Source organism: Entelurus aequoreus, linkage group LG26, assembly GCF_033978785.1.
Source record: "Entelurus aequoreus isolate RoL-2023_Sb linkage group LG26, RoL_Eaeq_v1.1, whole genome shotgun sequence".
Classification (NCBI taxonomy): domain Eukaryota; kingdom Metazoa; phylum Chordata; class Actinopteri; order Syngnathiformes; family Syngnathidae; genus Entelurus; species Entelurus aequoreus.
Genome location: NC_084756.1, coordinates 3,570,455 through 3,594,812, shown reverse-complemented (window position 1 = coordinate 3,594,812; position 24,358 = coordinate 3,570,455). Strand labels below are relative to the sequence as shown.

The 24,358-nt window shown below is 41.1% G+C and overlaps 1 protein-coding gene across 5 annotated transcripts in view; it reads right to left on the bottom strand.

Annotated features, from left to right (window-relative positions):
* Positions 1 to 15,943, bottom strand: part of phc2b (polyhomeotic homolog 2b (Drosophila)) — a 115,531-nt gene extending 99,588 nt beyond the window's left edge. For 4 of the 5 annotated variants that reach the window (XR_009824666.1, XM_062037796.1, XM_062037798.1 and 1 more), the window contains exon 1: positions 15,790 to 15,938. The gene's annotated coding sequence lies outside the window, so the exon portion shown is untranslated. Of the gene's footprint in view, positions 1 to 15,789 lie in introns of all 5 variants that reach the window. The other variant, XM_062037797.1, reaches the window with a different exon arrangement.
* Between the last annotated feature and the right edge of the window lie 8,415 nt (positions 15,944 to 24,358).

Genomic DNA, 24,358 nt, shown 5'->3' with positions numbered 1-24,358 from the left:
CTGATCGAAGAGCTAGCTTCCGCAGTTAGTGGGTCCATGACCATGACTTCTGTTTTGTTTGATCAGCCGTTTTACTGCCATGTTACAGACACCATTTGGAAACAATTAAGGTACACTATATTGCCAAAAGTATTTGGCCACCCATCCAAATGATCAGAATCAGGTGCCCTAATCACTTGGCCCGGCCACAGGTGTATAAAATCAAGCACTTAGGCATGGAGACTGTTTCTACAAACGTGTGAAAGAATGGGCCGCTCTCAGTGATTTCCAGCGTGGAACTGTCATAGGATGCCACCTGTGCAACAATCCAGTCGTGAAATGTCCTGGCTCCTAAATATTCCAAAGTCAACTGTCGGCTTTATTATAAGACAGGGGTGTCCAAAGTGCGGCCCGGGGGCCATTTGTAGCTAATTGTTTACCGGCCCGCCACACATTCTGGAAATGCTATTGCAAAAATTAAAAAAACATTTAAAAAAGTGGAATGAGGTGAAATATAACTAGAAAAAGTTGCAATGTTGACACAAAGCTACCGTGCAGGCTTTTTCTTTCTTTTGTCTATCTTTCGTTTTTCTTTTTCTGCCATTGCTCCAAAAAAAAAAAAAAATCAATGTTATCATGAATTATTGACCTATTCAAGGCTCCAATTATTTCAAATATTTCACTTTAAAATGTTTTATGTGGGAAATATTGCATATATTGTGTGGTTGCCATACAAAAACATCAACATTTTATTTGACAAAAGAGCATAAAACAAACAAAATAATAATTCAAACGTAAAATCGACAGATACATCTGAAGTTGAGCTTGTAACTTAAGTGTTGAAAGTTAAAAAAAAACTAATAAAAATGTATCACTTTCTGAGTGGGGCACCTTTTGGATCCCAAATATATTTAATGGGATTTTATTTATCTTTTCACTGTGATTACTCAAAAATAATAATGAATTAAAATCTATGGTGTCCTGCATTATTGATATTTTAAGGCTCTAATTACTTCATCAAACATTGCTTTCTGAATGTTTTGGGCAGTGGGGGAAATACTGCATATTTCAGTTTTTTATAGTTTTATTATAAAAAACTAAGTTGTCTTTGACAGAAAAGGCATAAAACCTTTTTGTTTTTTTAAACATTATATCAACCTGAAGTTGATATACTGTACAGATTTACTGTAAGCGTTATATAAATAAAAAAATAATAATTTGACTTGTTTTTAACATTTTAATGACTTAGACCCTTTATGGTCCCCGGGAGCCCTAAAGGTAAAAAACAAACAAAATCCATATATTTTGTTATGGTTTGAAAATTAAAAATATCAAAATGGCCCCCGCATGCTTTAATTTTTCCGTGTGCGGCCCTCAGTGGGAAAAGTTTGGACACCCCTGTTATAAGAAAATGGAAGAGTTTGGGAACAACAGCAACTCAGCCACGAAGTGGTAGGCCACGTAAACTGACAAGAGAGGGGTCAGCGGAGGATCTATGGTGTGGGGTTGTTTTTCAGGAGTTGGGCTTGGCCCCTTAGTTCCAGTGAAAGGAACTTTGAAGGCTCCAGGATTCCAAAATATTTTGGACAATTCCATGCTCCCAACCTTGTGGGAACAGTTTGGAGCGGGCCCCTTCCTCTTCCAACATGACTGTGCACCAGTGCACAAAGCCAGGTCCATAAAGACATGGATGACAGAGTCTGGTGTGGATGAACTTGACTGGCCTGCACAGAGTCCTGACCTGAACCCGATAGAACACCTTTGGGATGAATTAGAACGGAGACTTGAGAGCCAGGCTTTCTCCACCAACATCAGTGTGTGATCTCACCAATGCGCTTTTGGAAGAATGGTGGAAAATTCCTATAAACACACTCCGCAAACCTTGTGGACAGCCTTCCCAGAAGAGTTGAAGCCGTAATAGCTGCAAAAGGTGGACCCACATCATATTGAACCCTATGGGTTAGGAATGGGACGGCACTTCAAGTTCATATGTGAGTCAAGGCAGGTGGCCAAATACTTTTGGCAAAATAGTGTATGTAAATAAACATTTCTGTGTAAATAACACATTTCACAACGTATATACTGTATATGTGGCTTACAGTCTGGTGCGGCTTAATATATGGAAACGTTTGTTTCCTTCCAGTAGGTGCAGTTTATATACTGGTGCGCTCTGTAGTCTGGATCAATATCAATCAAAAATAATGGTGAATATTATTTTTGCCATTATCGTCCAGCCCTACGGTCAACTCCAATCCCAGCAGGCGGGACATGTTCTTTGTTAAGGAGTGCATTGTGTACGACTTAACGATTCTGTGTGATCCCGACGCCGAGTGAGCTGCCCTACAATAATTGAGACATGACTTTGTGATGGACCTTCCATTACACAGTTGAGTGGACCAGCACAAAGACCCTCTGGCTCGTTTCCAGGAGCCAATCCGGCCTAAGTCAGTCAATAGCGATGCAAAACACTTGACTGCTCAGCTTTTAAAATGCCACAACCCTCTTGCCTGTAGACAAGCGCACAGTGCGGTATATACTGTACCTCCCAAAGTGGCAGCCTCAGACAGCAGGAGCCTGACAAATGCTTCTGATCTATAAATACCAAAGTGAAATAGTTCTGGCAAAGCTCGCAAATGAGGTGCACGGGAGGAGAGTCTCTGATGGATCAGTCTCACAGGCTTCTTTCACACCACCGGAAGAAATAAACCAGGTCAAGTACGAAGACAAGGAGGAGCAACTAAGTCGAAAACCGACTTCACTGTTTTGAACTGAAATAACCCACAGTTGTGTTGGTAGTTAGTAACTAAACTGCCATATTTTCCGGACCATAGGGCGCACCGGATTATAAAGGCGCACTGCCGATGAGCGGGTCTATTCAGGTCTATTTTCATACAAAAGTCATATTATTTAACTTTTTTCTGAACGTAGAACACTTCCTTGGGGCAGTATGGCTCGGTTGGTAGAGTGGCCGTAACAGCAACTTGAGGGTTCCGGGTTCGATCCCTGCTTCCGCCATCCGAGTCACTGTCGTTGTGTCCTTGGGCAAGAACACTTTACCCACCTGCTCCCAGTGCCACCCACACTGGTTTAACCCTTGTGTGGTGTTCGGGTCTGTGGGACCCGTTTTCATTTTTTATTAAAAGAAAAATGATACAATTAATTAATTTTTCAAACTGGGACTCACTGACTTTGGCTCATTTTCTGTGAAGAACATATATCAGAATACATATTTAATGACCACACACACCATACACCCCCCTACACATTTCTATTACATGTAAGTTGTCCGGGGTCCACTGGACACGGGGCAAATAGAAGTGTGGAAATTGATGTTCTGTGTACCACACACACACACACACACACACACACACACACACACACACACACACACACACACACACACACACACACACACAGCAGGCCTAGACAGGAGGAGGACAGAGTGTAGGTACACAGAACATCAGAGGGTCAAATGTGCGAGAAAATGTGCGGGGGTGTGGTTAGGGGCGGGGGGCGTGGTTAAGAGGGGAGGAGTATATTTACAGCTAGATTTCACCAACTCGAGTATTTCATATATATTTTATATATATACAGGTATATATATATATTTTATATATATATATTCTATATATATATATATATATATATATATATATATATATATATATATATATATATATATATATATATATATATATATATATAGATATATATATATATATATATATATATATACATATATATACATATACATATACATATATATATATATATATATATATATATATATATATATATATATATATATATATATATATATATATATATATATATGTATATATATATATATTTATTTATTTATTTTATTATACATATAAATAAAATAAATACTTGAATTTCAGTGTTCCGGGGGCTATCCAGTAGATGGCAGTATTGTCCTGTTTAAGAGTGTCACAACATTGCTGTTTACGGCAGACGAACTGCTTTACGGTACACGAAAACGTGACTGCTGTTGTGTGTTGTTACCACGCTGGGAGGACGTTAATGAAACTGCCTAACAATAAACCCACATAAGAAACCAAGAACTCGCCCTCGATCATTCTACAGTTATAACGTGATTGGGCAGGCACGCTGTTTATATCGTGGGAAAGCGGACGTGAAAACAGACTGTCGCCGCTGTCCCCACTCAGGTCCGCATGGAGCTGGAGGGGGCGTGGCCTCCAGCTCCGGCTGAATTCCGGGAGATTTTCGGGAGAAAATTTCTTCCGGGAGGTTTTCGGGAGAGGCGCTGAATTCCGGGAGTCTCCCGGAAAATCCGGGAGGGTTGGCAAGTATGCTATATATATATATATATTTATTTTTTTTTTTTTATTTTTTTTTTTTTCCTTGTGCGGCCCGGTACCAATCGATCAGCTGCCAGTATAGGCGTAATATGATCAAACTTTCTTGTTTTTGTCAAAAGTCTAGCAGCCGCATTTTGTACCAACTGTAATCTTTTAATGCTAGACATAGGGAGACCCGAAAATAATACGTTACAGTAATCGAGACGAGACGTAACGAACGCATGAATAATGATCTCAGCGTCGCTAGTGGACAAGATGGCGCTGGGTGACATCATACGCAAATACGGTGTTAGCTTTCACTGTTATGCTGATGACACCCAACTCTACATGCCCCTAAAGCTGACCAACACGCCGGATTGTAGTCAGCTGGAGGCGTGTCTTAATGAAATTAAACAATGGATGTCCGCTAACTTTTTGCAAATATGCTGATTATCGGTCCTGCTAGACACCGACATCTATTTAATAATACCACCTTAACATTTGACAACCAAACAATTACACAAGGCGACTCGGTAAAGAATCTGGGTATTATCTTCCACCCAACTCTCTCGTTTGAGTCACACATTAAGAGTGTTACTAAAACGGCCTTCTTTCATCTCCGTAATATCGCTAAAATTCGTTCCATATTGTCCACTAGCGACGCTGAGATCATTACTAATGCGTTCGTTACGTCTCGTCTCGATTACTGTAACGTATTATTTTCAGGTCTCCCTATGTCTAACTTAAGATGCGACTTTAAGGTTTTACTACTTACGTATAAAATACTACACGGTTTAGCTCCAGCCTATCTCGCTGATTGTATTGTACCATATGTCCCGACAAGAAATCTGCGTTCAAAGAACTCCGGCTTATTAGTGATTCCCAGAGCCAAAAAAAAGTCTGCGGGCTATAGAGCGTTTTCTATTCGGGCTCCAGTACTCTGGAATGCCCTCCTGGTAACAGTTAGAGATGCTACCTCAGTAGAAAAATTTAAGTCCCATCTTAAAACTCATTTGTATAATCTAGCCTTTAAATAGACCCCCCTTTTTTAGACCAGTTGATCTGCCGTTTCTTTTCTTCTCTCCTCTTCTCCCCTGTCCCTTGCGAGGGGGAGTTGCATAGGTCTGGTGGCCATGGATGAAGTGCTGGCTGTCCAGAGTCGGGACCCAGGGTGGACCACTAGCCTGTGCATCGGTTGGGGACATCTCTGCGCTGCTGACCCGTCTCCGCTCGGGACGGTTTCCTGCTGGCCCCACTATGGACTGGACTCTCGCTGATGTGTTGGATCCACTGTGGACTGGACTTTCACAATATTATGTCAGACCCACTCGACATCCATTGCTTTCGGTCTCCCCTAGGGTGGGGTGGGGGGGGGGTTGGTTGGGGGGGGGTGGGGGGTGTGGGGGGTGGGGTGGGTGGGGGGGTGGGGGGTGTGGGGGGTTACCCACATATGCGGTCCTCTCCAAGGTTTCTCATAGTCATTCACCGACGTCCCACTGGGGTGAGTTTTTCCTTGCCCGTATGTGGGCTCTGTACCGAGGATGTCGTTGTGGCTTGTGCAGCCCTTTGAGACACTTGTGATTTAGGGCTATATAAATAAACATTGATTGATTGATTGATTGATTGATGATTGATCTACGGACCGGTACAGGGCCGCGGCCCGGTGGTTGGGGACCACTGGGTTAGAGTGTCCGCCCTGAGATTGGCCGAGGCATACCAATGACTATAAAAATGGGACCCTGCTTGGCACTCAGCATCAAGGGTTGGAACTGGGGGTTAAATCACTAAAGATGATTCCCGGGCATGGCCACCGCTGCTGCCCACTGCTCCTCTCACCTCCAAGGGGGTGAAGAAGGGGACGGGTCGAATGCAGAGGACAAATTTGACCACACCTAGTGTGCGTGTGACAATCATTGGTACTTTTACACGTATCTCCTATGTGTGACTGCCATCTACTGGTCACACTTATCATTTTACCATGTACCAAATAAAATAGCTTTAAGGTTGGTAAGCACAACCAGAATTATTCAGTACATTAGGTGCACCAGGTTATAAGGCACACGGTCAATTTTTGAGAAAATTAAAGAATTTTAAGTGCGGCTTATAGTCCGGAAAATACGGTAGAGTTGCTGGTAAAGTACCAGTAGAGTGGAAAAACAAGTTGCCTCTACATTGAAACTATGATGGTAAATGGGCTGTACTTGTATAGCGCTTGTGTACCTTTAATGCAGTGTTTTTCAACCTTTTTTTGAGCCAATGCACATTTTTTTCGTTTTAAAAATCCGTGAGGAACATCACAAGCAGAAAATATTTTTAAAAAAAATTTAACTCAGCAGCCGACCAACCAAGCATGCATCACTATAGCTCTTGTCTCAAAGTACTGTCGCCACCTGTCACATCAAGCCGTGATTTATTTGGAGTCTGCCTGTGTGTAGTGTTTTAGTTCTTGTCTTGCGCTCCTATTTTGGTGGCTTTTCCTGTTTTGTTAGTATTTTCCTGTAGCAGTTTAATATCTTCCATGTACGCTGTAAGTCTTTGCTGTCGTCCAGCATTCTGTTTGACTTTACTTTGTGGCCAGTTCCGTTTTACCTTCGTTTTGCATAGCTATCCCTAAGCTTCAATTCCTTTTGTTTATTTTTGGTTTAAGTGTTAGATACTTTTTTACCTGCACTCTGCGTCCTGCTGTCATCTGCATATTGTGATCAAAACAAACCATGTTCCCAACATCTACAAAGCATTTAGCTACCTGCTGCCACCTACTGATATGGAAGAGTATAACATGGTTACTCTGCCGAGCTCTAGACAGCACAGACACTAAACGGCACATTATTTGCAGATTATAATTACTGGTTTGCAAAAAATATTTTTAACCCAATTAGTGTAAAATTACATAATCTCCCACGGCATATTGGACTGTATCTCACAGCACAAGAGTTTTGAAAAACACTGCCTTAAAGTACTCAAAGCGCTTTGACATATTCATCCACACACATTCACACACTAATGGCGGGAGCTGCCTATGCAAGGCCCTAATCACGACCCATCAGGAGCAAGGGCGAAGGACACCACGGCCGTGACCACGGACGGCAGAAGCTGGGGATCGAACCAGGAACCCTCACGTTGCCGGCACGGGCCGCTCTACCAACCGAGCCACATCGTCGTATATATCTGATTTGTGACACCAAAAGACTTCCAAAGTTTGCAGAAAAACAGATATGATCAAAATAGTATCAATCTCACGTTGATTCCCCAGCCTTTTTGAGAGATAATGAGGAAGTGTTGTGATCACGTGACGTAGAGGAGGAACCAAGGATCCCTTCCCCATCAACAACAATGCGAATCAGGCAGACTTTGTGAGAGCCAACGACGATTACTTTGGGACAAATTATGATCCAGAACCTTATATTTTTGAGCCCGAACACAAAGAGGACGAACATATGCATAAATATACATATATACATATAACATTATTGCACATTATAGATTTAGTTTAGATGAACAATCAATCACAATCCTCACGAAGAGTTAAAAAAAAAGTTCCTGCAACAAGTGTCTTTTTGTGTATATTTCACCATCTTGGGGATGGGAAAGTGGACCAGTGTCGGTCTATGGCCACATTTGTCTACTAGCAGGTAAGAGATGCCTGAATTTTAATCCAGAATGTACTTTTAGCAAGTTTGAGACGAAGCAGTGTGTCAACAATAGCAGTGTAAGTTAGCATTAGCTCACTGCTAGCAATGCGCCACTAAAATAGTCCGTCTGCTCATATTTGGTTCATTTTCAGGCCACGACATGTAAATGGAGCATTGTTGTCACTTTCTGGATGTTTTGGAGAGTATAATGAGAGGGCCCTCCATATGTCCTTGTGGCTTGTCAGAATAATTGTATCTAAGTTATCACAAAACATTGTGTTACATTGAGTTCAGCTCACCCTGTGAGAGGACATAAGCTGTCTTCGATCCTACCAGGCAAAAGGCTTGTAAAACTCCACTGCGTACGATGGGAAGCGACATGAAGGCGTTGGTTTCTTTCTTTTATTGTAATCCACATTAAGATTTTGTCTTGACCCGAGATCTACAAAGCAGAGAGGAAATAGGGCCTGACTCCCCTCCAGGCACCTTTTCTTTGAACTGATTTACGACTAGAGATGTCGCCGATATCGGCCGATAAATGCTTTAAAATGTAATATCGGAAATGATCGGTATCGTTTTTTTATTATCGGTATTGTTTTTTTTGTTTTGTTTTTTTTTTATAATTAAATCAACATAAAAAACACAAGATACACTTACAATTAGTGCACCAGCCCAAAAAACCTCCCTCCCTCATTTACACTCATTCACACTCATTCACACAAAAGGGTTGTTTCCTTCTGTTATTAATACAGTGTTTCCCATTAACTGGCAAGATCCCTGTGGCGGTGGGGGCGTGGCTATGGGCGTGGTCACCATGACATTCTAGAGTAATTTGCATAATTTACTACAATGATATGATTTTCTCTAAAAAGGCTCAAAAAATGTATACTTACTAATTAATAATAACAGTTTTGTTTTAAACGTCCATCCATCCATCCATCCATTTTACAATATAATTACAACACTTTATGTACATATTTATATACATATTTGAACAATAAGTTATTCACTGAAATATATTTATTAATTGTGGTTCTTACAAAAAATATATCTTATAAAAGTATAAAAGCTAAAATGTCTCTTAAAGCTCTGCCCCTTTAATTAGTGCATACTAAATAATGTAACTATAGACTACTACTACTACAACCATATTATTTACCAGCAACATAAAGTGAAACAGAGGCAGAGGTGTCCTGCCACAGTCAGTAACAAATAAACAGAAAACAGTAGTGGTGGTAGATAGACACAGAGCTTCATCAAACATCTGATCCACTAAACAAAGTGCTCCAAAAATCTTGAACTTTAGACTGCCATCAGTTTTACTCCCAACACTTAACCATGTGTTTCCTACTGCCTGCAGACTTTGCACCCTTTGTTATATACACATGTGTTTCTAATATAAATACATTTAATAAAGTCCAATACAAATAAGGCAACAAGAGAAGTATCCTACCCTTCTGTTTTGTAAAGTAAATCTGAACAGCCGATATGGGCATCTACATCAACTATATGATTTGCCTGTGAAGCTGGACAGGACAAAAAAAATATATATTTTTTATTTATTTATTTGTGGCGGACGTAATTCTTTCGTGGCGGGCCGCCACAAATAAATGAATGTGTGGGAAACACTGTAATATTCTGGTTCCTACATTATATATCAATATATATCAATACAGTCTGCAAGGATACAGTCCGTAAGCACACATGATTGTGCGTGCGTGCTGCTGGTCCACTAATAGTACTAACCTTTAACAGTTAATTTTACTAATTTTCATTAATTACTAGTTTCTATGTAACTGTTTTTATATTGTTTTACTTTCTTTTTTATTCAAGAAAATGTTTTAATTTATTTATCTTATTTTATTAATTTTTAAAAAAGGACCTTATTTTCACCAGACCTGGTTGTCCAAATTAGGCATAATAATGTGTTAATTCCACGACTGTATACATCGGTATCGGTTGATATCGGTATCGGTTGATATCGGTATCGGTAATTAAAGAGTTGGACAATATCGGAATATTGGATATCGGCAAAAAGCCATTATCGGACATCCCTTTTTACGACCTTTTCTTTGAACTGTTTTGTAACCAAAGGCGATGGCTGTTTACGACCCCCCCCCCCCTTAGAAACAGCTGTTGCCATGTAATCAGGGAAAGTCCAAATAAAAGAGGAGGCGTACAATCTTTCGTCAGAGCGTGGTGGAGACTGTACAAAGAGCACAGCCCAGACGTTTCTCCTCAATTGAGCCAAATTTAATTATGTCTCTGTTTAATTCCTTGCTTCTTTGTCTGTTTAATAGATGTCATCAGTGTTTGAACCTGACAGGCTTGTGCAGCCCTTTGAGACACTCGTGATTTAGGTCTATATAAGTAAACATTGATTGATTGATCTGTTGACTTAATTGTTAGATATTTATTTACCATTCAGAATGCATAAAAACAAGCACATGTGTTCTTGTCTCACATAAGGATTGTGAATGATAAACAGCACATCTCTTTACAATGCTTGTGTATTTACAGTATGACTGACCTAATAATATGGTCAAAGAGCAGAAGCGTTGCTACCGTGATCTCAAACTCCGAAAACAGCCGAAGGTGTTCGGAAAGCGGAATATTCAAAATGTGTGGCATTTTGTGATGTTTAGATGGTATTTTCACATACTTTGCAGATTGTAAATACAATTGGAAATGGTTTAATGGATACAATGAAACACAAACAATTGAAGTCACCTTGTTTTGACACTCTACCATGGAGTTATTGAGTCTGTTTAGCTGATTGGAGAACTGGCTTGACTTCTGTTTTGTTTGATCAGCCATTTTACTGCCATGTTACATACACCGTTTGGAAACATTTACAAAACATGTGTGTGTAAATAACTCATTTCACAACATATATATCTGTGGCTTATAGTCCGGTGCGGCTAATATATGGAACAAAATATTAAGTGGGTGGGACTTATTTATTAATTTTTTTTAGTCTGTCCTGTCTAGCCACTCAGGCAAATCATATTGTTGGTGTAAATAATCATGGAGAACCGTGGAGTTATTGAGTCTGTTTAGCTTGCGCAGTTCGTGGGTCCATGACAATGACTTCTGTTTTGTTTGATCAGCCGTTTTACTGCCGTGTTACATACACCGTTTGGACACAATTAAAAACATGAAAAAATTATTAGTTTGTAAATAACTCATTTCACAACATATATATCTGTGGCTTATAGTCCGATGCGGCTAATATACCAAACAATAATTAAGTGGGTGGGGCTTATTTATTTATTTATTTGTTTGAGTCTGTCCTGTCCAGCCACTCGGACAAATCATATTGTTGGTGTAAATAATCATATCTGCCGTACACATTTACTTCAGAAAATATAAATGACGAGCTGGTCTTTGGCTCACGTTACAACCCTGGAAGAGATTGAGTCACCAATAAGAACTCTAAAAGTCTTAGACAAAAAAAACTATAATTTACCATTGCCTAAATTGTTTACTTCACTTCGATAATCCTATGAAATGTTTGTTTGGTATACAAATGTTTTCATGGCCTGGCCCCTCGCCCACTTAATATAAGCACATTAAACAAAGGTCTTTACTATTCGTGCACCTCGAGACCACATCTGTGGGTGACCTAGTGTGTGTGTGTGTGTGTGTGTGTGTGTGTGTGTGACAATCATGGGACCACATCTATGGGTGACCTAGTGTGGGTGTGACAATCATTGGTACTTTAACTTTTAACTTAAGACCAAAACAACTGGTCTTATGCGTTATTTTTAACTTATAGCTAGAGATTCGACACACCGCGAATTCCAAACTATAGGTCGCAACGTTTATTCCTACGCTTTGAATCTAGTGGCTTATAAAACGGTGCGGCTAATAATGGATTTTTCTTCACTGATGGCCATAATGCAAATAGTTTTCCTAAAACACATGCAGACACATCGAAGAGGTGTGTTATTGTTGGTGCTATGTCGCCATCTTCTGGACAACTTTGCTCAATGCAGGTGCTGCTGAGTAAATGTCTGCTACAGTGTTTCCTGCTGTTTGGAGCTCTGAACCGGAAGTACGGCGTGGCGTAGTGGGTAGAGCAACCGTGCCAGAAACCTGACGGTTGCAGGTTCGCTCCCCGCCTCTTACCATCCAAAAATCGCTGCCGTTGTTTCCTTGGGCAGGACACTTCACCCTTTTCCCCCGGTGCCGCTCACACCGGTGAAATTAATGATGAATGATAGGTGGTGGTCGGAGGGGCCGTAGGCGCAAATTGCAGCCACGCTTCCGTCAGTCTACCCCAGGGCAGCTGTGGCTACGTGAGTAGCTTACCACCACCAGGTGTGAATGATTGATGGGTTCAGAAAAACATGTAAAGCGACTTTGGGTACTTAGAAAAGCGCTATATAAATCCCAGGTATTATTATTATTATTATTATTAAGTACAAGTGCCGTTCCGTCTTCTAGTCGTCCATAGCGTTTCTACTCGCGTGGATTCTTCACGTATCACTCCAAGCAACGTTAGTAAGTTTTACAATATAACTAAAACAATTCTTACGTACTAAATCGTCCCATGTGTGATGTCTGTAGAATTGTTTTTTTGCGTATTTGCACATGCTGTCGTAATGTAATAAAGCTAGTGCGTTAGCGTTAGCTAATATGCTAACACGTTTACAAGTGTCTGTGTCAGTCTTATAAACTTAAAACAATGGCATTCTTTTTGTATTGCTTCAGTTTGACAAATTCTTCAGTATATTCACCAAAACGTCACCGTGGAGTTATTGAGTCTGTGGCGATGACTTCTGTTTTGCTTGATCAGCCGTTTTACCGCCGTGTTACAGACACCGTTTGGAAACAATTAAGGTACGTAAATAAACATTTACAAAATATTTGTGTAAATAACTAATTTCACAACATATATATCTGTGGCTTATAGTCCGGTGCGGCTTGTACACGGAAAAGTAATTAAGTGGGTGGGGCTTTTATTCCAATGCGCTCTATATTCCGGAAAACGCGGTAACTTTGTTTTCCAATCGAAATTCGAGCGCACCACTGCGAGTGTGCACCCAGCTGATGCAGAATGAGTCGATAACGCCAGCCAAGAGTGTCAAAATAATACCTAAACGGTGGACATTTATCCACGAAACTATAGAAAAGCTGCATATGGTGTGGAAGCTAGAAGGAGATACTGTAGAAGTTCGATCTCTGAAGTAAATGCTGTCCATTATTATTACATTTAGTGATGGATATGGTTCACTTTGGAAGTGATTCAGTACCAGTACTCAAGGATACCAATTGTCTGTACTTTTGTGTGTGTTAATATTAAATTAAATTAATATTGATTGTTTTTGATGATAACATCCATGTTTTAAAAATGAGCTGATTATGATAATTGCGGTCCAGTTGTTACACATACATTACATTTCTGATTATCATTTAAGTAAGACTTTAAATTGCAGTTACAGTTTCAAGTCCAAGGTGGCAGTAGTGTATAGTTTATGGTGTGGTTTGGTTTTTGTTGCGCCCTTAAAAGCGTTAATACCGTAAGTATTGTACGTATTACGCACCAGCTGTTTGATTGTAACGTGGTTCATGTGTTCAAGTTCCTAAGTCAGTCAAGGCAGGGGGCCAAATACTTTTGGCAATATAGTGTATGTCACATCAATGTCACATCAGGTATGTATGTCACATTGCGCATGTATGTCACATGTATGTCAAATCACACATGTATGTCACATTGATGTCACATCACGCATTTATGTCCCACCCCGCATGTATGTCACATCACGCATGAATGTCATATCACGCATGTATGTCACATCACGCATGTATGTCACATTACATATGTATGTCACATGATGCATGTATGTCACATCACGCATGTATGTCACATCACACATGTATGTCACATGTATGTCATATCACGCGTGTATGACACATCATGTATGTATGTCACATCACGCATGTATGTCACATTACATTTGTATGTCACATCACGCATGTATGTCATATGTATGTCATATCACGCATGTATGTCACATCACGTATGTATGTCACATCGCGCAAGAATGTCACATCGCGCATGTATGTCACATCGCGCATGTATGTCACGTCGCGCATGTATGTCACGTCGCGCATGTATGTCACGTCGCGCATGTATGTCACATCGCGCATGTATGTCACATCGCGCATGTATGTCACATCGTGCATGTATGTCACATCGTGTATGTATGTCACAACGCGCATGTATGTCACATCACGCATGTCACATCACGCATGTATGTCACATCACGCAGGTATGTCACATCACGCATGTATGTCACATCGTTTATGTACGTCACATCGTGTATGTATGTCACATCGTGCATGTATGTCACATCGTGAATGTATGTCACATCGTGAATGTATGTCACATCGTGCATGTATGTCACATCGTTTATGTATGTCACATCGTTTATGTATGTCACATCGCGCATGTATGTCACATCGCGCATGTATGTCACATCGCGCATGTATGTCACATCGCGCATGTATGTCACATTGCGCATGTATGTCACATCGTGTATGTATGTCACAACACGCATGTATGTCACATCACGCATGTCACATCACGCATGTATGTCACATCACGCAGGCATGTCACATCACGCAGGCATGTCACATCGCGCATGTATGTCACATCGTTTATGTACGTCACATCGTGTATGTACGTCACATCGTGCATGTATGTCACATCGTGCATGTATGTCACATCTTTTATGTATGTCACATCGCGCATGTATGTCACATCGCGCATGTATGTCACATCGCGCATGTATGTCACATCGCGCATGTATGTCACATCACGCATGTATGTCACAACGCGCATGTCACATCACGCAGGTATGTCACATCACGCAGGTATGTCACATCACGCAGGTATGTCACATCACGCATGTATGTCACATCACGCATGTATGTCACATCGTGCATGTATGTCACATCGTTTATGTATGTCACATCGTTTATGTATGTCACATCGCGCATGTATGTCACATCACGCATGTATGTCACATCGTGCATGTATGTCACATGGTGCATGTATGTCACATCACGCAGGTATGTCACATCACGCAGGTATGTCACATTACGCAGGTATGTCACATTACGCAGGTATGTCACATCACGCATGTATGTCACATCACGCATGTATGTCACATCGCGCATGTATGTCACATCACGCATGTATGTCACATCACGCATGTATGTCACATCACGCATGTATGTCACATCATGCATGTATGTCACATCATGCATGTATGTCACATTACGCAGGTATGTCACATCACGCATGTATGTCACATCGTGCATGTATGTCACATCATGCATGTATGTCACATTACGCAGGTATGTCACATCACGCATGTATGTCACATCGTGCATGTATGTCACATCGTGCATGTATGTCACATCATGCATGTATGTCACATTACGCAGGTATGTCACATCACGCATGTATGTCACATCACGCATGTATGTCACATTACGCATGTATGTCACTTCACATTATGTATGTCTCATGACTTAGTCTGTCAAAGTACAAAATGCATCACACTGTCCTGTCAACAAGCTGGACGGGCTGGTCCATTTTAAAGGAAGTGCTCACGTGCTCGTTTTCATTCCAGGCTAACTCATCATGTTCGCGTGCATTTATCACGCAGTGACGTCATGACTTGCGTGGGTCATGAGTGACACATGGCAACACGTGCACAGGAACCTTTAGGAGTCCCGAGCACATCAACAACATGTAGCAGGTCACGCATGTTAGCTAGCAAGCCAGCACACAAACAAACAAACAAAGCGGCCCAAAAGGCAAACTAAGCTCCCCCACGTACCGCCGTCGTGACGCCTCCGTCCGGGTGTCGCGTCCTGACGTCGCCCCGCACGCTTACTCCACTCGTGGACGCTCGGCGGAGTCCTGCAGCTCCGACGTGACGCGCCAGCAATGGCAGACAAACTAGCAACTTTTTTTTTTTTTTTCACATTTGCATTCCAAACTGGTAACGTGACACGCAAGTGACCAATGAGAAGCGAGTACACGGCGCAGGAAGTCCCGCCCCTTAAACAGGCTCCGCCCCTTGCCTCCTGTCTGCCCTTGTCTCCTCTTACAGGCCTGTCAAGTCCAGAGCGCCCTTTTCGTCTCCATAGCAACCCCAGTTAACCCTTCAAACGCCGCCAAAGCCTCATAAATGCCTCTCAAATGTCACTTATTATGATATGTCTCATATATTAAATAACTTCAGCACTTTACAGTACTTCTACTAATGAACTAATAATAATGTTGGGCACCTAAATCTTTACAATTGACTTTATATAGGTTAAACTTTTAAAAAGAAACAAATGATTCAGTTTATCCTTCCTGTTTTCCTGCATCTCTTGAATAATTGCATGTTTCCCCTTTATGCTTTGGTTTCACAATATTGACAGACAATTATTAATAATAAAATGTACATAGGAGACTGTGTTTATATGTACTTATATTTATTTTAGTTGTTTTATTTCTTTTTGTATACTTTAAATTGTTAGTATTTATTCCCAACGCTGTCTGTCAATAAGGCAAAATACTTGCATCATTTGGTTTTTTACATATTTTTATTTCATTTGTTATTAGGACTATCTTTAAAAGAAAAAACGAGCCTGGAATATAGAAACTAGTCATTACAGTTGAATGATTTTAACCCTTTAGAAGCCAAAACATAAACCTACAGACTAAACAAAACGCAATGGAAGTACAATGAAACAGGAAAATAGCTATGGAAGGCCAAATGGCACAACATTAAATAGATACATATTTAAATAATTACCTAAATGTGTCTATCAGTAAATAAAATTGGAATAAAACACACACACATGGTATTAAATGTGTAATTTTTTTAAAATTCAAATGAAATTGAAAAATCTTTTAATTAATAATGAATCTAATTTTTTGTGATTTCATTATTTCCATTATTTGATTATTTCCCAATTAATTTTTTTTAGGATAAATCATTATCAATGACGCATTTAAGAAATTGTTTTAAGATTGATTGATTCATTTAATTTTTAATTGTCATTTGTCCCGCCATACTTAGTTAGCATGCTACCAGGAAGTAAGAAAATTGCCACCTAAATCTTTATAATTTACTTTATATAGTTTCAACTTTTAACAGGATGTTTCCTGCATCTCTTGAATTTCACATTTTCACATTTCAAAATGGCATATTTACCCTTTATGCTCTGGTTTCACAATATTGACACACAATTATTAATAATGTAATATACTTAGGTAACTGGATTTTTTGATTTTTTTATACTTTAAATGTATTATTTTTTTCCAACGATGTCTGTAAATGAGGCAAAATACTTGCATTTGTCACAAAAACTTCAGTAAAATATTATTTGTTATTATGGCTATCTTTAAAAGAAAAAACGAGCCTGGAATATAGAAAATAGTCATTACAGTTGAATGATTTTAACCCTTAAGAAGCCAAAACATAAACCACAGACTAAACAAAACGCAATGGAAGTACAATGAAACCGGAAAATAGCTATTGAGGGCCAAATGGGACAAAATTAAATAGATACAGATTTTTTTTAAATACCTAAATGTGTCATTTATTAAGTAAAATTGGAATAAAACACACACACGTGGTATTAAATGTGTCATTTTATTTAAATTCAAATGAAATTGAAATCATTTAATTAATAATTAATGTCATTTTTGGTGATTTAATTACTTCCATCATTTGATTATTTCGCAATTAATTTTTTTAATAATAAACCATTATAAATGACGCATTTAAGAAATTGTTTTAAGATTGATTGACCCCGAAAGGGACAAGAGTAAGCAAATGGATGGATGGATGGCTGATTCAATGAATTTTGACCATGCTAGCAGGAAGTAAGAAAATTGCCATCTAAATCTTTACAATTGACTTTATATAGTTTCAACTTTTAACAGGATGTTTCCTGCATCTCTTGAATAATTGCACATTTCAACATTGCATTTTAACCCTTTATGCTCTGGTTGCACAATATTGACACACAGTTATTGATAACATAATGTACTTAGGAGACTGCACTTTTTTTATTTTGGTATACTTTAAATGTATTATTTTTTTCCAACGATGAGGCAAAATAATCGCATTTGTCACAAAACTTCAGTAAAATATAATTTGTTATTACGGCTATTTTTAAAAGAAAAAAACGAGCCTGAAATATAAAAACTAGTTGTTACAGTTGAATGATTTTAACCCTTTAGAAGCCAAAACATAAACCTACAGACTAAACAAAACGCAATGGAAGTACAATGAAACTGGAAGATAGCTATGGAGGGCCAAATGGGACAAAACTGAATAGATACATGTTTCAAGAATTACCTAAATGTGTCATTTATTAAGTAAAATTGGGATAAAAGACACACACGTGGTATTACATATGTCATTTTATTTAAATTCAAATTAAATTGAAATCATTTAATTAATAATTAATCAATTATTTTGTGATTTCATTACTTCCATCATTTTATTATTTCCCGATTAATTTTTTTATGATAAATCATTATAAATGACGCATTTAAGAAATTGTATTAAGATTGATTGACCCCGAAAGGGACAAGCGGTAGAAAATGGATGGATGGATGGATGATTCAATGAATTTTGACCATGCTACCAGGAAGTAAGAAAATTGCCACCTAAATCTTTACAATTGACTTGATACAGTTTCAACTTTTAACAGGATATTTCCTGCATCTCTTGAATTATTGCACATTTCAACATTGCATATTAACCCTTTATGCTCTGGTTGCACAACACTGACACACAATTATTGATAACATAATGTACTTAGGAGACTGCATTTTTATATTTATTATTTTTTCCAACGATGAGGCAAAATAATCGCATTTGTCACAAAAATTTCAGTAAAATATTATTTGTTATTATGGCTATTTTTAAAAGAAAAAACAAGCCTGAAATATAGAAAAAAAATATTACAGTTGAATGATTTTAACCCTTCAAAAGACAAAACATAAACCTACAGACTAAACAAAACGCAACGGAAGTAGAATGAAACAGGAAAATAGCTATGGAGGGCCAACAGGACAAAACTAAATAGATACATATTTAAAGAATTACGTAAATGCGCCATTCATTAAGTAAAATTGGAATAAAACACACACAAATGTTGGTTTGAAATTAAATTTGAAATCATTGAATTAATAATTAATCTAATTTTTGGTGATTTAATTACTTCCATCATTTGATTGATTCATTCATTTAATTTTGACCCATTTGGCCCGCCATACTTAGTTAGCATGCAACCAGAAAGTAATACAATTGCCAAAAGAGGTGGGTAAGAGAAGTCAAAGGAAGACATTTTTGGGACATACCGCAGTGTCAACATGGAAAAGGTTGTCAGCGCAATAAGGAGGGAAGAAATAATACTGACAAGATTAAGGATATGTTAAATAAAACATTGAAGATAATAGGCAAACATTAAAGGCCTACTGAAAGCCACTACTACCGACCACACAGTCTGATAGTTTATATATCAATGATGAAATCTTAACATTGCAACACATGCCAATACGGCCGGGTTAACTTATAAAGTGCAATTTTTAATTTCCCGCGAAATATCCGGCTGAAAACGTCTCGGTATGATGACGTTTGCGCGTGACGTCACGGGTTGAAGCAGACATTTTGGAATAGCACGGTGGCCAGCCTAAGTCGTCTGTTTTCACCACATAATTCCACAGTATTCTGGACATCTGTGTTGGTGAATCTTTTGCAATTTGTTTAATGAACAATGAAGACTGCAAAGACGAAAGCTGTAGGTGGGATCGGTGTATTAGCGGCTGGCTGCAGCAACACAACAAGGAGGACTTTGAGTTGGATAGCAGACGCGCTATCCGACGCTAGCCGCCGACCGCACCGATGATCGGGTGAAGACCTTCGTCGCGCCGTCGATGGCTGAAACGCAGGTGAGCACGGGTGGTGATGAGCAGATGAGAGCTGGCGTAGGTGGAAAGCTAATGTTTTTAGCATAGCTCTGTTGAGGTCCCGTAGCTAAGTTAGCCTCAATTGCGTCGTTAGCAACAGCATTGCTAGGCTTCGCCAGGCTGGACAGCATTAACCGTGTGGTTACAGGTCCAGGGTTTGGTTCGGTGTCTCCTGATAGTAGTATTGTTGATCTTCTGTCTATCCTTCCAGTCAGGGGCTTATTTCTTCTGTTTCTATCCGCAGTTAAGCACGATGCTATCACGTTAGCTACGAAGCTAAAGTGCTTCACCGATGTATTGTTGTGGAGATAAAAGTCACTGTGAATGTCCATTTCGCGTTCTCGACTCTCATTTTCAAGAGGATATAGTATCCGAGGTGGTTTAAAATACAAATCCGTGATCCACAATAGAAAAAGGAGGGAGTGTGGCATCCAATGAGCCAGCTTGTACCTAAGTTACGGTCAGAGCGAAAAAAGATACGTCCTGCACTGCACTCTAGTCCTTCACTGTCACTTTCCTCATCCACAAATCTTTCATCCTCGCTCAAATTAATGGGGTAATCGTCGCTTTCTCGGTCCGAATCTCTCTCGCTGCATTGTAAACAATGGGGAAATGTGAGCAGGCCTTCCTCCTGTGACGTCACGCTTCTTCCGGTACAGGCAAGGCATTTTTTATCAGTGACTAAAAGTTGCGAACTTCATCGTCAATGTTCTCTACTAAATCCTTTCAGCAAAAATATGGCAATATCGCAAAATTATCAAGTATGACACATAGAATGGATCTGCTATCCCCGTTTGAATAAGAAAATCTCATTTCAGTAGGCCTTTAAACAGGACTGTGTGAGGGAGTCTGTAGAACATGTACTAATTAGGTGTGGTAAATATGAGAGACAGAGAGGAGTATTAATAGCAGGAAACTAACAGTATTGATGAATGAACAATGACTGGGGTGTTAAATATGAGGGACAGGAAACATGTGAGGGCACTATTAGAGTTTTTGAAGAGGGTTATATTATAGGATTTAAGGGATACTGGAGGTTAGGAAGAGGTGGGTTAAAATATAGAGCGTGTGGGTAAAGGGTTAAATTATTTAGCGAGGAACTGTCATAGGATGTGCAACAAATCCAGTCGCAAAATTTCCTCGCTCCTATATATTCCAAAGTCAGTTTATTGTAAGAAAAGTGAAGAGTTTGGGAACAACAGCAACTCAGCCAGGAAGTGGTAGGTCACGTAAACTGACAGAGAGGTCAGCATAGTGCAAATACTTTCTCAGTTGCTACAGAGCTCCAAACTTCATGTGACCTTCCAATTAGCCCACGTACAGTACGCAGAGAGCTTCATGGAATGGGTTTCCATGGCCGGGCAGCTGCATCTAAGCCATACATCACCAAGTCCAATGCAAAGTGGTGTAAAGCACGTCGCCACTGGACTCTAGAGCAGTGGAGACGCCTTCTCTGGACTGATGAATCACACTTTTCCATCTGGCAATCTGATGGACAAATCTGTGTTTGGAGGTTGCCAGGAGAACACTACATTTCGGACTGCATTGTGCCGAGTGTGAAATCTGATGGAGGAGGAATTATTGCGTGGGTTTGTTTTTCAGGAGTTGAGCTCGGCCCCTTAGTTCCAGTGAAAGGAACTTTGAAGGCTCCAGGATATCAAAACATTTTTGGACAATTCCATGCTCCCAACCTCGTGGGAACAGTTTGGAGCGGGCCAACTTCCTCTTCCAACATGACTGTGCACCAGTGCACAAAGCAAGGTTCATAAAGACATGGATGACAGAGTCTGGTGTGGATGAACTTGACTGGCCTGCACAGAGTCCTGACCTGAACCCGATAGAACACATTTGGGATAAATTAGAATGGAGACTGAGAGCCAGGCCTTCTCCACCAACATCAGTGTGTGACCTCACCAATGCACTTTTGGAAGAATGGTGGAAAATCCCTATAAAGACACTCCGCAACATTGTGGACAGCCTTCCCAGAAGAGTTGAAGCTGTAATAGCTGCAAAAGGTGTCATATTGAACCCCATGGGTTAGGAGTGGGATGGCACTTCAAGTTCATATGTGAATCAAGGCAGGTGGCCAAATACTTTTGGCAATATAGTGGATATATACAACGAGTGGAGGACAGAGGAGAAGTTACAGGTCTGTGAACGCCAGAAATCTTGCTTGTTTGTAGGTGACCAAATACTACTTATTTAATTCTACTCCAGCAGACTTCCACTCTGTCATGATCCATGGTCCGGATCATGTTTTGTTTATTTATGCTGTTAGTTTTGGACTTCCTTAGTTCCTGGTTTCACTTCCTGGTTTTGTTTTGTTCCCATGGTTACTCATTAGTTTCACCTGTTCCACGTTTGGACTCACACACACCTGTCTCACGTTTTCACATTTTGAGTCACGCACCTGCTGTCACTATTATTTAAGCTCCCAGTTGCCAGGCTGTCTTCCTGGCAACATCACCTTCTCTTCACTAGATAACTTTTACCCATGCTTCCATAGTTCCAGCTGAACTTTCTATGCCAAGTAAGTTTTTGTTTATTGTTCATAGTTTTGTGCCCACGTGCATGTCTTTTGTTTCATAGTCTAGTTTTGTATTCCTGCCTATTTGCGCACCTTTTGTTTTCATAGTCTTTTTACCTCCGCTGTGAGCGCCTTTTGTTTATAACTTTTTGAGCTTTGTTAGTGTAAAATAAAATCATGTCCTTACCTCCACGCCATGTCCGCTTCAGCTCGTTTGCATCTCGGGAAAGCAACACACGCAGGAAACTGCATCACAGTCCATGTTCTGACATTATGTTGCCAGCAAAAAGCTATTCCGCAAACGACTGGCAATCAATGGAGGAAGGAAAGTGGGAGGCACTTGGACCCATGGCGGATCAAGACCTCATGTGGAGTCCAAGCGGAAAACTTATTCCGATAAGCTCCGTGTTGCCCGACGACGTTGGCGCGTCGCTCCATTCCCGGAAGCGCAGGCTAAAGCGGAAGCCATCAGGAAGAGCTTCTCCGAGCCGGCAGGACGCGTCACTCCCGCAAGCTCCTCCCACTCCGGGCGGAAGCAGGCTGCTGCCAGCCCCGCTGCTCCAGGATGACGTCACGCCATCACCAGAGGATGACATCACAGCTAAAGATTTTTTTTCTTTGAACTCTTTTACTTTCGATCACCTGCCCTCAACAAAGGACTCTGTTTCTATGATCAAACATTATCAGAACATGATTTTGGACATTAGAGCAAGTCCCTCACAGTCACCCAGTTTTCATGCCCCGCCCCCCAGGACTCAAGCCACGCCCAAGTCACAAAAAATTTTTTTTTCACCCACTCAATCCCAGGTACAAAAAGAAAGACATTTTGGACAATTTATAGGGGAGGATTTTACCCCCCTCCTGACCTCCCTCCACCCACCCCAAAAAACGGTTCCAGACAGCGGGGAGCCCCCGCTCCTTGAGGGGGGGGGGGGGGCTAGGGCTGGGAACTTTTCAGGTGGGGTGGCTCAGCATCACCATGCCGAGCCACAGCCTCCAGCACGGCCGCCGCCACCAGTCTTTCGGCCCGCCAAGCCACAGCCTCCAACACGGCCGCCACCACCGGTTTTTCGGCCGGCTAAGCCGCAACCCCCAGCTAGGCCACCTCCACCGAAGCCACAGCTAGCACCTGTATCAGCACCAAGTCAAAGGCTAGCTCCAGTGCTGCCGGTAGCAGCACCACGCCAAGTACCAGCACCACACCAAGAACCAGCACCACGCCAAGAACCAGCACCACGCCAAGCACCGGTACCAGCACCACGCCAAGCTCAGGTAGCAGCACCACGCCAAGCTCAGGTAGCAGCACCACGCCAAGCGCCGCCAGTAGCTGCTCCACGCCGCCAAGTGCCGCCAGTAGCTGCTCCACGCCGCCAAGTGCCGCCAGTAGCTGCTCCATGCCAAGACTCAAGCCAAGACCCACCAAGCCAAGACTCAAGCCAAGACTCTGACCCCCCAAGCCAAGACCAAGACCCTGACCCCCGAAGCCAAGACTAAGACCCTGACCCAAGCCATGACCCTTCAAGCCGCCAGGACCCAAGCCAAGAACCACGCCGCCAAGTACCGCCATGCCAAGACCCCCCAAGCAGCCAAGAACCGCGCCGCCAAGACCCAAGCCAAGAACCACGCCGCCAAGAACCACGCCGCCAGGACCCCCCACACCAAGACCAAGACCCACGCTGCCAAGACCAAGACCCACGCTGCCAAGACCAAGACCCACTTTGCCAAGACCAAGACCCACGCTGCCAAGACCATGACCCACGCTGCCAAGACCATGACCCCCCACGCCAAGCTTCGCCGCCTGACGCCCCAGGCCAAGCTTCGCCGCCTGCGTCATCTGCTGCTGCCACAACGACAACTCGCCTGCCTTCTCGTCGGCCACGGATATGGCCGCTACCTGGTC